Source organism: Vicugna pacos, chromosome 7 (assembly GCF_048564905.1).
Source record: "Vicugna pacos chromosome 7, VicPac4, whole genome shotgun sequence".
NCBI lineage: Eukaryota > Metazoa > Chordata > Mammalia > Artiodactyla > Camelidae > Vicugna > Vicugna pacos.
The window spans coordinates 51,738,936-51,752,000 of NC_132993.1; the positions used below are offsets into that span (position 1 = coordinate 51,738,936).

Consider the following 13,065-nt stretch of genomic DNA (forward strand, 5'->3'; position numbering starts at 1 on the left):
TCCAGACACTCTTTTCAAATGCTTTAAGATAATTTTCAAATAAACTTTCTCCATGTATACAAAATACAGAACCATGAATGCAGGCTATTTTTAAAAATAATAAAAGAACTCAGTCATTCTTTCTAAAGCCCTCCCCAATCTCACACCCCTGGCCCCAGCAACCTTTCTCTTTCCCTCTCTCTCTCTCTCTCTCTCTCTCTCTCTCTCTCACACACACACACACACACACACACACACACACACTCACTCACTCACTCACTCAATATACAGAACTTCACATCAGCTGCTCAGACTTCGTCAGCTACAGTTTGTTGACCAGTGGATATATAACCCCACCTGGTGCCACAGAGATTTGAAACCACTTTTAAAAGAGACACTGCAGGAGTAATTCATGTGTTGCAGTGTGTTCTATATTGAGTTCATTAAGTAATTTTTTTTTATACTATACTTTGCCAAATTCAAGGGGATATTGGTGGGAGAGACAAATTTTCTGACTGGAGATTTGAGGTAGAGTATAATTCACTGGAACACTTTAACCGGGAGTCACAAGAACTGGAAGGCTGTAAACCTTTCAGAATTTTTCTGACTACGTGATGGGTACAGAGTCAGACTGCTTTCATTTCTGTCCTCTTCCACTGCCACCACCCTCATCCAAACCACTCTCGTCTCTCACTTGGGCAACTCACTGTTGACCTAGCTGGTTTTGCTTCAGTGCTTTCTCACGGATCATTTGTTCTCCCCAGAAGAGCTAGTTACAATTGCTCTTTCCCTTACTCTGACTCACAGCCTTACGTCGTCTGCCCTCCTCATCTTCTCTTCCCTGCTCACTGTGGTCCAGTCACATTGTGTTTCTTGCTCTCCATCACTCTTAGTCCTTCACATACTTTAGACCTTCATACTTACTGTTCTTCACTTCTATCATTTCTCATCTTCCCTGCTCTTTACAAGTCTAGCTTCTTCATATTGATCATATCCCAGCTTAAACATCATTCCATCCATCAGCGTTTCCTGACCATGTCACCTCAAATAGCACCCATATGCAAAAACCTTCTCAGCCTTCTGTTTATATTCTTTATAGCACTATCAAAGTCTGAATTTCTTTGTTTATATCAATGTGTCTACTCTGGTGCATTTCCTATAAGGCCGGGAATGCTGTCTTTCTCATTTCATCACTGTATGTTCACCATTAGAGTGAGGAGTAACACTAAGTGATGAATAATTATGACAAATGAAAAATTCTTACAAAAGAGCTATAGTGAGTTACCTAAGAACTTAGATCCAAGAACTAATAAGAAAATGGTTTTCAATTTCAAGCATATCAGTTATGGTCAAGTATAAAGGAGCCACGTATATTGGCAACTATCTCCTTCTTCCTCTTCTCCACCTCCCGGAAACCAGGGTATGACGGCATCGGTACACAATCTAGCTTGGCAGCACTTCAGCCGAATCTTTGCTATAAAATGTCTGATGGACCGAGGATTTTTTGTTTTCTTCTTTGGGACTTGTTTACATAGAATAAAATTGTCCATTTGATCAGTACCCATGATCTCCAACAAGGGGGCAAGAGGAAAGCAGTCTAACTGCAGCGGCATGCAAATACGCGCCAGACTTCCTCCTTCATGGGTACTTCACATTTTTCAAATGAAAACGTATTGATACAGATATTTTCCGTAATAGGAAAAACATTTGGAGGCGTAATTTTGAGCACCCCTGACTCCCACATGTCTGAGTCTTGGGCTAGAAAAGGATTCATGAACTTGACATCTTATATCTAAAAGACTGCCAAGATCTTGCTTGCTTAAAGACACCACCCTACACTAATCCTAATGAAAGTATCACGCAAGATTTCACTCTTCCTTTTATATTAGTCAGGCATGCCTTACTAATCTTCCCTTTCTGTAAGTATTATATTGGTAAGTTTGGTTCGTAAAACACATATAGTAAATAATCGTTTGACCAAAAGCAATATTGGATGCATATTAACATTTTGTTCACATGCATTATACTGGTGCAACCTTGGCGTATTTGTATCAAAGTTCCACTGGCAGTGTTTTGCTTTTGATCTGTGAGCTATTAGAAGCCCTGTTACTACAGATGAAAGGAGTTAGAAAGTTCTATATCATAATGCAGTGCGATCAGTAATTCACAGAGCAGGTAATTTGCAATGACTTGCCAAGCCTTTGATTGCACCGGGTTTATGGCTATTAGCAGTTTCCCCTTTCAAATTTGTATGGTTCCATACTTCCTTTTTGACCTCTTTTTCATCATTTATGGTCCAATTTGGTAGTGAAAAAACGTAACTGCTTGCTTAGTGCACGGCTGTCATTCAAACCCCAGTGACTTACTGAGCACTTTGACATTTGTGATGATGAAAAAAACATTAAGCAGGTGTACAGAACACTAACCAGGTTCCTGCAACAATGCTTTATGGGATTCACAGTGTACCCCTGGGCTATAAACTGATTCAGACTTGATTTTCTCTATCAATTTAATCTCAGTGTTCAAACTCCCATTCAAAGAAGGAGGCAAAGTTTTCACTAAATTTGAAGTTAAATAAAATTCCCAGTAATAATGTTAAAATGGGACCTCGTAGGAACAATTGGAAGGGCAGTGACTGCTTGCCACTAAAATAATACAAAAGTACAGCTCACATGTCTACTTTGAAGTCATGCAATTAGGAGTACTACTTGATACTGGACTATATAAAATTTAAGCCCTATAAAATGTCTTTAGCAATGAAAACTTACAGCTAAATGGCATGCTTTGGCCCCTGAGCTGTCTGAATTGTACGTATACCACGTGAAGGAAACATCACATTATTCTGTGGAGGTTTTTCTTTGCGCATTTAAAATTGGTCATCTGTTGTACAGGTGTGCGGCACATCTTGGTGTGGGTTAGTCTGGCTTCACGTGCAGTTTGTCTGGGAGATGTGAAGCCTGCAAAACTCAACACAGTCCAGGTCCCCAATTAGTGTGTTTGGGGAGGTGTTCAAAGTCGGGACGCCTGAGCAGAGGGAATGACTGGTCAATGATTTCAGGACAGGTTAGACAGCTCAGAATCTATCATCGTTCAGGTCCAACGCCATTTTCAGTTTAAAGTGGCAAAAATGTCACTTGGGCATCCAGACTCACAGATACCTAACAAAGAAAGACTGTTGTCAAGATCATCCACTTTCTATCATCATTCCAGTGTGAAAAGAAAATACTTTTTTTCCCAATAATATGGAACAGACAAGTGTTGCACATCAGTCTTCTGGATGCTTACCATATTTAGGAGATCGTTTGAGAAATTCTAAGGATAGGATAGAAAGTTTTGAGTAGTTTTACATTCGTAAGTGGTGACTTCTAATAGAGCATAAAGGTTACATCCATTTATATAGAAGGCAGAAATACCTTATTGCCCTGGAAGCCCCTAGAAGAGTAATTATATGCAAACTGAGAAGATATGGCTGCAGACACATTCTTACTTGTGGCTGATGAGGACTTGTCATGTAGAGTAAATGCACTTGAAGATCAAAAGGCAAAGAGCCATCCGTGCATGAACGGTGACTCATATACACAGAGCACTGTGCACGGAAAATTGAGTGTCCTTTCCAGCCACAGCTGGGCACGTGGAAAGCAGCAGCATCAGTTGCTTCTTTGAATATAAAGTAGTCACAGTCATAATACCCCACGCCTGCTTAGCAAAACACAGTGATGACTGACAGCCTCCCATATCCTTACCATCTAGCTATTTTATTGTAACATTTTCATCTTCTGTTACATGTCCATTTCATACTCGATACAACGACCATGAGCGCTCACCATACACCGTCCTCCCAGCCAAATGTGCTAGTTAGAGACTAGTGACGTGAATGGGACGAAGACGGGAAGTGCAATTAAAAAACAAAGCAGTGCTGATGCTTTATGAGTTTTACAGAGATGGCAAGAAATTTTATATCTGCTGTGTCCCTCAGGCTGGTTGTAATTTCAGCGTAGAGTGGAAATGGTCCTGAGAAATTATTGATCTTGACTTTTAGCAGGCCTGCAGTAAAGCAAAGGTAACAAATAATGTCATGCTTGAAGTTGGTGAAAAAATATTTGCAGTCATGGTTGTAAGTTGGGGCCAAACTCGGGAGCACTGAACCCAAACCCAAAAGCACCCTGACTTTTTCCAGTCTCACGTAATATTTTTATTTGTTTAGTTTCACTGATGAGATTTTTAGGCTAGTTAACTAGTACTTCCTGCTAACCTGTCTTGATATTTTATCAGGTCTTACCCAAAAACACATGCTTGTTTTGAGTCCATGTGCTGACAACTACTTAAATGCATCACTCCTTATTTATTGCAACCTTTGCCTGTGCTTTCATCTTTTCAAAGATTTTGCATGATCCTTTGGTGTAGGTTTTTTAGGAAAATGAATGAATTGATGAGGTCTAACCTTCCAGGGAAAATACATAAGCATACCATAAAAAGTGCAAATAGGAACCAGAGGAGAGTACCCGAAACCAGTGTACTCGTATGTGGAAAACTAGTGCGGGTTATTTCTTTGAGAGTTCATTCAGCTGTGGCTACAATTACCCATTTGCATTATAATACGAGCTCTGAATGAATTCATCCCTAACGTGGGAATTCCAAGGAAAATCGTTTCAGTTTATGAAATTACACTTAGCACGTTTATTTGTTCTCTCTCAACTTGAAACCCACAAGTTTTTATTAAGGCCATGGGTCATATTTCAAATAGCAAGAAATCTTCACGTCTCCCTTTTCTTCCCCCTCAAAATAAATCTACAAAGCACCTGGATTTAGAAGGACAACATAGATACAGTGCCATTAACTCTGAAAACCAGCGAGCACTTCCATAATAAAAATAAACAGTGTGTACTGTAATCGATGAGGAGGCAGCATCCCACACTGTTTATTGATTCATAAGGTTAAGATTAAAGTGGGATTCTTGCCTATGTTTATCAACAGGGTTTTTTTTTTTCCTTCTCTTTTTTAAAGCAGCAAGTGAACCTGGAATCCCACAAACCAATCAATAAAGTTTAAAAGCTTCAGTGAATCTAACCCATAACAGGTCCTTGTTTGGAGAACATGCTCAAGAAACACATGTGCCTTTAAGAGGTCTTGAAAGACTTTACACCCATGGACCATTACCATTTCCAAACACCCTGCAGCATTACCAGTCCAACATATGCTGACTGTATATCACCGTGACCCTCTCACTAAAGCTCTTTTGACTGGAGTGCTTTTAATACCCACTTTCTCAGCTGAGCTCAGGAGTGATTTGTTTTACATGCCACATTAATCCTTTCCACATTTTCTGGATGAGGCAACCACAATTCCACTTGTGAGGTGTTTCTAAAACACAGTTATAGGAATAAAGCAGCAGGGTCCCAGACTTGACAACTTCCCTCTAGGCAGCTGACAAAGTGGGCTATCGTGCCTCGGGTTTAACTCTTCAAACGAGCGTTGTGCCCGGCCACTAGGGTGGGCCAGCCTTCCAGGCCAGTAGGAAGCCCCATTTATTGAAGGCAATTTACTCTCAATTAAAACGCTGTGGGAATCTTCAGAGGTAATGCCTTCTTGATACTATACATATTAGTACAATTCAGATCAAGAATAAATGAAAAAAAGCAATAGAACTAAAAAGATAGAAAACACACCTCAGTAAAACCAAAGAAAGTTTATACATCACACCTTCATAATTGTAGGAAAGAGCTTTTTTTTTTTTTTTTTAACTAAACGGCAATTAGTGTTCAAAGCACAGGCTTTTATTATGTGGTAATTTTACAGTTTTAACTTTAAAGGCAACATACCCACCCCGCCCCCCAAATATATTCGAAGAGCAGTGAACTTCTGTTGCTTGCATTTATGAACTTTTCCACGTTTTTAATGTTCATTGAATCTAAGTAATGTAGGTTTCCGAAATTTCGAGTTGTCAACAAGGCTAACTGATTGGACCAATCAATTGTTAAAAAAATATGTTTTTACATGTCAGCACTTGGCTGATTTTATTAACTTGTTAGCATTATGCTCCCAATTTTATGTGTTAAAATCTAACTGTACAAGCAACTTGAGGCCTAAAATTGTGCCTTTATCCAGTCCTAATTTATTGTTCTTCCCTCATAAATTTTATTTGCAGCTTCAATGGTCTGAAAAAAGCAATAAATCTTAGTGAGGTGAGTTTTACATAGTTTAGATTGAGTTCCTTATTTTCGCTTGAAATGAATCCAATCCATTCCTTCCAGTGTCATCATTATGTGGCTGATAGTGTGTCTCAAAGTAAGACGTCACTTGAGTCAGAGATCTTTTTCCTAAGGTACAGGATATCAGTTACATGTGCTCAGGTGATAAATCATTTACATGAATTATGGAGAAACTGATGTAATGTTTACAAAATAGAGTTCTGTAAATGAAAGAATATTTCCCTACTTATTTCTTGTCCCAGGTTGTCTTCTTTAGATAATCAGAAATATGAGTCTAGTTTTCCTGAAGAAGCCTTCTGGAGGAAAGATATACTGAGGTGTCATTGCCACTGTTGAAATCCTAGTTGCTAAACTGTGCCTGGAAAAACACAGGTGCTCATTAAATATTTGTAAAATGGATGATGGATTCAAACACAACCCTTCACATTCTACACAAGAAGCTGGTTTATAATAATGATAAAACTCAACATTCATTTCAGCACTAGAACGGCTACCAAAAAGTTCTATATTTCCTAGTGATCTTTAAAACAACAACAAAATCTGATCAAGTGAAGAAAAAAAGACATTAAAATCTCTCTGTGCACAGTCACACAGACACATACATACATCACACTTACCAGCAGATTCTACTTTAAAAAAAATGTATACTCAAATGTAGAAAGCAGAATACTTAGAACTTTGAAAAGTTGAGTTTAAATGAATTTGTCAACAATTAAGAACTATAAATTGTCTCAACTATCTATGAGATGTTTTAAAATTGATTTTTAAAAATGACTTTTAGCTTTTAAAACTCTTCTCAACATCTAGAATCATCTCAAAACAAGAAGATGCTTTCAGGAAAAAAATGCACACGTGTGAAGTTGGCAGTCTAAACTTGATTTCAAAGTTTCTGCTTTCAGTATCTCTAAAGAAAACCTTCTAGATTACTTTCTTTCTCTAAATTGATGTTTCTTTAGCAGGATCTAGGATTCCTTGGCTAGCTTAGAATCATAAAAGCATTGGTTTTTACCCTGCTTGGACATTTGCTCATTTGAGTTTGGGTTCGTTTTTAGTTAAATCCACTAAAATTGCCCATTCCTCTTTTGCCATTGGGCATTTTTTCAATCTTAACAAAACCAAGTCCATATTATAGGCCTGGTGGCCAACATTCCAGGTAAATGAATGGGTTTTAAAGAAAAATGGTGCTATTTTTCAAAAGCCTGACATTTAAAAAAATACAAGTCCAGAATTGAAGCCTTCAATAATTTTTCCATGCCTATATGCTACAAGCAGCAAATGGTTACACAAATGAATACATCTGGGATTATTTTCAAGCTGTTATCCCCCACCAGGGAAAATATTGAGAAATAAGGTTCAGTCTTTGTGCTGGAACTACAAAGAGGCCAGCCATCTTGATGCTTTTCCAGATCGTTTAATGATTTTCCTCATATTGTGTTGGTGGCTTTACTGCCCTGTTCCGTATGCCTTCTCATTCACCGTTGGTAACCATTTATGTTGGGTATGTTCCAATTTCCAAATCTGTTTTGTGGCATGTATTGCTTGCAGCTAATAAGGCCATTCAGTATTTTTTATATATAGAAAATATTAAAAAATATACTTTACCATGGAAAGCTAGAGGAAATGATTCAAAATTTAAAAACAGCCTTATTAAAGGATGAAGTAACTTTGCCTTTAAACTGCTAAGTGAGGGCAACTGTGGTTGAGAGGTGCCATTCTGCTTCTAGAGTCCAGATTAGGCGCGTATGTGTATATGTTGTATATGTATATGCAGGCATATAATGAAGTAAGCATATGTATATCACATGTATATATAATAAGTGCAAAAGAAATGGAAATTCATATATGCAATCTCTGACTTCATGAGAGAACCTCCTGGTATTTTCCTTATTAGCTTGGATTTTAGTTTTAGAGTTTTGAAGTTTTGAGAGTTCTGCCTTTCTGTGACTTTACATAAACTAAAAATTAGAGTTTGCTTTCCACAATTAACTTCAAGTCAATCCATAAAAGGTTAATACTGGCATTAAGGTAGTCTTTAACTCCACACACATTTAAGGAAATTATGTTAATCAGGCTGACTGTCCTTTTATAATTCAGTGTAAATTAGGTATTTAACATCTGTTTCTTATTTCATAATTAATTCTTTTTTAATATTATCTTTGTGAATTTCAATTTCAGTGTTGTATCTCATGGGAATAGTTTTTTGTTTTTTTTTTTTACCAGAGAATATAGGCACTAATTGTTCAAGAGTATACAAATAATGCAGAAGGTAGTTGGGTAAATAATGATGTGGTTAATCCACTTCTACATTCGGAGTTTCAGGAAAGAAAAAATTCTCAACTATAACCCACAGAGGTAAGGCTGCAAAACCTTTCTTTGAGAATGATTTTTAATGTTACTGAATGAAAAAACAATACCAATTTTAAGATACGGGCATTGACGGAAGTGTTGGTAGTGCATGGATTTACGGAGAAATGAACTATTTTCTGTGAGAGTGACTTGCAGGTCTTTCTACCCTTGAACATCACCTGATGGAGTCATGTGAGGTGTGCAGACAGGCAATATTTGAGCTCTTAGATATTTATATTTTAACAAGAGTGACATCAAATTGATAGGTATTTACATTCAATAGATTAAATTTGCTTTTTTGCAAAGAAGGCAATTTATTTAATTTCACTAAGTTATGCTTATGTTAATACTTTGTGTGGACATCTAAAAACTTAGGTGGTTTTGAATTAATAGTATGTTCTTAGTTTTCTGATTTGAGTCATAAATCATCATTTGAAAGCACTTACCAATGTGAGAGCAGACATTTAGAAAATCTGCTTCATCTTCAACAATAACAAATCTTCCTCTTCAAAGATAACAAAGTTTATGTATGTGTGTTTATGTATAACATACATGTGTTAACAGAGTCATGTATATTTCTGATTTTGCACATGTATACACCAACTTACTGTGTAAATCATAATATTATCATTTGTAGATATTAGTTTTAGGTCCTGTCCTGCAACATTTTACATGGACCACTTCCTCTGCCACTATATAAAGATATGCTCCAATGTTTTTAATATTGTACTATACTCCCTTAACAAATATATCATAAGTTATTAACCATTTCCTTATTGATAAAATATTTGTTTCAATATATCAGCTATTAGAAACAATTCTTCACTGAGCAGTCTCTCAAACTATTTTGCATTCTTGAGCTCATATAATTACTGTGTAATTTTTGAAAGTATTACTGACTCACTGTATATGCATATTATTCAATTTATTGATGCTAACAAATGCTTTCTAAAAAACAGTGATAAATTGCCAACAAAATTGACAGAGGATGTTTGTTTTATTACTCCTCTACAAACATGAGTTTTATCACAATTTCTCTTTTTCCTTTTTCTTTTTAAAATAATACAAAGTGTATATGCTAATATTAAAAATGTCTAGCAATACAGAACTATATATAATAAGGTTAAAAGGCAAATTTTATCTTCTTTTTGATCTCTTTCACTGTCCCCTTCCCGCCAATCACACAACCACTGTCACTCCCAGTTATCTCTGTGCATTTTCAGAAATCTCTGTTTTGGCATATGTTCTTAATACTACTTCTTAGTCAGAAGTAGGGTCTTATTCTATATTTTATTCTACAATATCCTTTTCTTCACTTGTAAATATATCAAGTTTAGCTGTTTTATTTTTAATGGCTGCATATGATTATATACTTTGTATGTTAATTTATTTAATCTTCTATTGAATAATACTTAGGTTATTTTCAGGTTTTCCCTATTACAAATTTACTTTGTATTAACTTCATACAGAAATCTTTCCCACTAGTGTGTTTGTGAATAGGTATTTCGAATTGGAATTACGGAATCAAAGAATATACACAACAGAAATTTTGATAAATACTGCCAATTTGCCTTACTAATCTTTCAAAAATCTTTGCCATCCATATGGCAATAATAATTCGTTTTTATTTGTAATTTTTTTGTATTGTTGAGATGAAAAAGCTAACCATGTTTTTAGGTCATTGAATATGTTTGAAATATCAGTTCAGACAATTTGCTAAACTTTCTTTTGTGTATGTGCTGCCGAAGCGAGCACTAAATTTTCTTTTGTGTTATTCCTCATTTACCTTACGATTTATAGGACTTTTTTCTCTATTGTAATTTTACACGTATAATACTTTGAAGCCCATTTGGGATTTATTCTCATAGAAGTGAATAAGTTGCCCAGGTTTATTTTCCAAGTTTATTTTCTTTTCCAAATTATAAGCCAGTTGGCCCAATACCACATGATGAATGATCTAGACTGTGTAGAAATGCCAGCTTTTACATATATTATTTTCCCATGCATATTTACATCTATTTTTAGATTTTCTATTTTGTGCCATTGATGTTTGTTTCTGCCTCAGTATTGAATGTTTCCAATCATTTTAACTTTATAATGAAATTTACTGCTATGTAAGAGTAGGTCACACTCCATTGCTTCTATTTCTAAGAACTTTCTCTGCTTTATTCATGTCCAATTTAAGACCAAAAAGAAACAAATGTCTATTTTCATTGGGGATGCCTTGAATTTTCACATTAATTTAAGAAGGATTGATATTTGTAAATATTTTGAAATTTTACTGTCCAGTAAATACAATATTGGATGATTTCAATCCATTAAAGATCTTTTTAATGTCCCTCAATAGAGTTTTATAATCGTATTCATGTGAATATTAACTATTTCTTTTAAAGTTTACTTATAGGTAAGTTATTTTAAGTGATTTTCCAAATGGACTATGTATTTTATATGTGATACTGTTCATAGAAGAAGACTTTATTTTGCCAATGACTATCTTACTGAAATTTGTTATAATTTCTAATAATTTATGCAATAGCTATTTTGCTTTTCTAAAGAAACTGTCATATAATCCACAAATAATTAAAATTTTGTTTCATTCTTCTTATCGTTGCTATTGTTTTCTGACATACTGACAATTTGTTGACTACTTTATGGAGTATTTAAATAATACTGGTGATAATAGATACCCTTACCTTAATTCTAACTGTGATGGTTAATTCTAAGTGTCAGTTTGCCTTCCATAAGGGATGCCCAGATGGCTGGTAAAACATTATTTCTGGGTGTGTTCTTGACAGTGTTTCTGGAAGAGATGAGCATCTGAATCAGCAGACTGAATAAAGAAGATCCACCCTCACCAGTATGGCTGTACATCATCCAACCCATTGAAGGCCTGAACAGAACAAAAATGCAGAGGAAAGGTGAATTGTCTCTCTTTATTCTTGAACTGAGATGTCCATCTTTTCTTACCCTCAGCCTTCAGAGATCCTGGTTCTTGGGCCTTTGGACCGAAGACTTACACCATTGGCTCTCCTGGTTCTGTGACCTTAAGTCTGACGCTGAAATATACCACCAGCTTTCGTGGTTCTCCAGCTTGCAGACAGCAGATTGTAGGACTTCCTGGCTTCTACAACCTTGTGAGCTAGTTCCTATAATCTTCTCATCTGTATCTCCGTATTCTATTTGTTCTGTTTCTTTGGACAACCCTGATTAATACACTTACTTTAATACTAATGGAACAAGATTACACTGCAAAGTATACTCGTCTTATTGGTTTATGATAGAAAGAAATATTTTAACATTGTTAGAGATCCTAGTCACATATTTCTGATTTAGAAGTAGATACTGGGTTGTTGTTTTTTTTTCAGATGATTATCCATTTATATTGAGATGGATGTGTTATTTTCATCATTTAAATGTTAATATAGTGAGTTTTATTAACAAATTTCCTAATAGAAAACATACTTACTTTCCATGAAAAAAGCTTTTAAGATATTTAAAAGTACTGTTGGGTTTTTATATGTATTGTTTTATTATGTTCATCTTGTAATTAGATTGGAATGTGATATGTTTGTTGTATGCTTTAATTAGATTAGCTAACCTAAGTTAGACTGGAATACAATTTACCTTTTTGCAGACAGTTTATTTAAAATCAAAATACATGCTTCTTTTGTGCTTTGACACATTTACATGGCAAAGAATTTTGCTCTGTTACTGTTTCTAAGATATTCTATAAATTTATCAGTGAAATTGTGTCTAGCCTTTTTGTGAGCCAAGTCTTTAATAACTTTTGAACTTCTTTTATATTTATTGTCTGATTCACTTCTTTATATCTTCAGTTTGGTAATTTATATTTTCCATGTTTTCAAAGTAATTTTTGTTATATTGAGTTTTCTATTAAATTTTAAAAAATTTCTTCTATGTCCATAAATATTTTTACTCATTCTTAATATGTGTTTTTATTCTACCTCCATTTTTCCTGATTATTTATTTTACTCATTTTATTGTGCTCCCCACCCAAAAGAGCCAGTATATTTTGTTTTTAATTCTGTTATTTTTCTATTTTCTAAACATTTAACTATGCTTTTTTCTAACTTAAATCATTCCTTTGTTTTCTCTTATGTTTTATTTTAAAGGTCCCTTCAAATTAATTGAACACATAATCCATGTATTTTTGTTATTTTCTAGTTGCTTTCCATTATACATTCTTATGTAAATGAAGCTAACTGGTGGCTACATTGTTGTTCAGCTGAAAGACTGTATTTCTCTTTCCTAGACTCAAACTTTGAAGTATAAATATAGAAGCATTAGTACCAATGTCACCAAGACATAATTCTAATATGTTTATCCTTAGAAAATCTTATAACTTTAATTTGCTAATGCCATGGAAAGCAAGTAGTCTAGGTTAAGTAGTATGGAAAGGGCACCATTTAATAATATAATATAATAACATAATAAGCATTATGTTATTATACATTATTATGTAAAATTTCATTGTAATACTTGTTTCTAGATACTTTTTCTTTAAATTATT

At 34.9% G+C, this 13,065-nt stretch overlaps 1 long non-coding RNA gene across 1 annotated transcript in view; it reads left to right on the forward strand.

The window, feature by feature from the left end:
- Nucleotides 1-12,559, forward strand: part of LOC140697414 (uncharacterized) — a 67,905-nt gene extending 55,346 nt beyond the window's left edge. Inside the window, exons 11-12 of the long non-coding RNA XR_012074432.1 lie at nt 8,409-8,540; nt 11,330-12,559. This is a non-coding gene — a long non-coding RNA (uncharacterized lncRNA). The remainder of the gene's footprint in view (nt 1-8,408; nt 8,541-11,329) is intronic.
- The last annotated feature ends 506 nt before the right edge of the window (nt 12,560-13,065 follow it).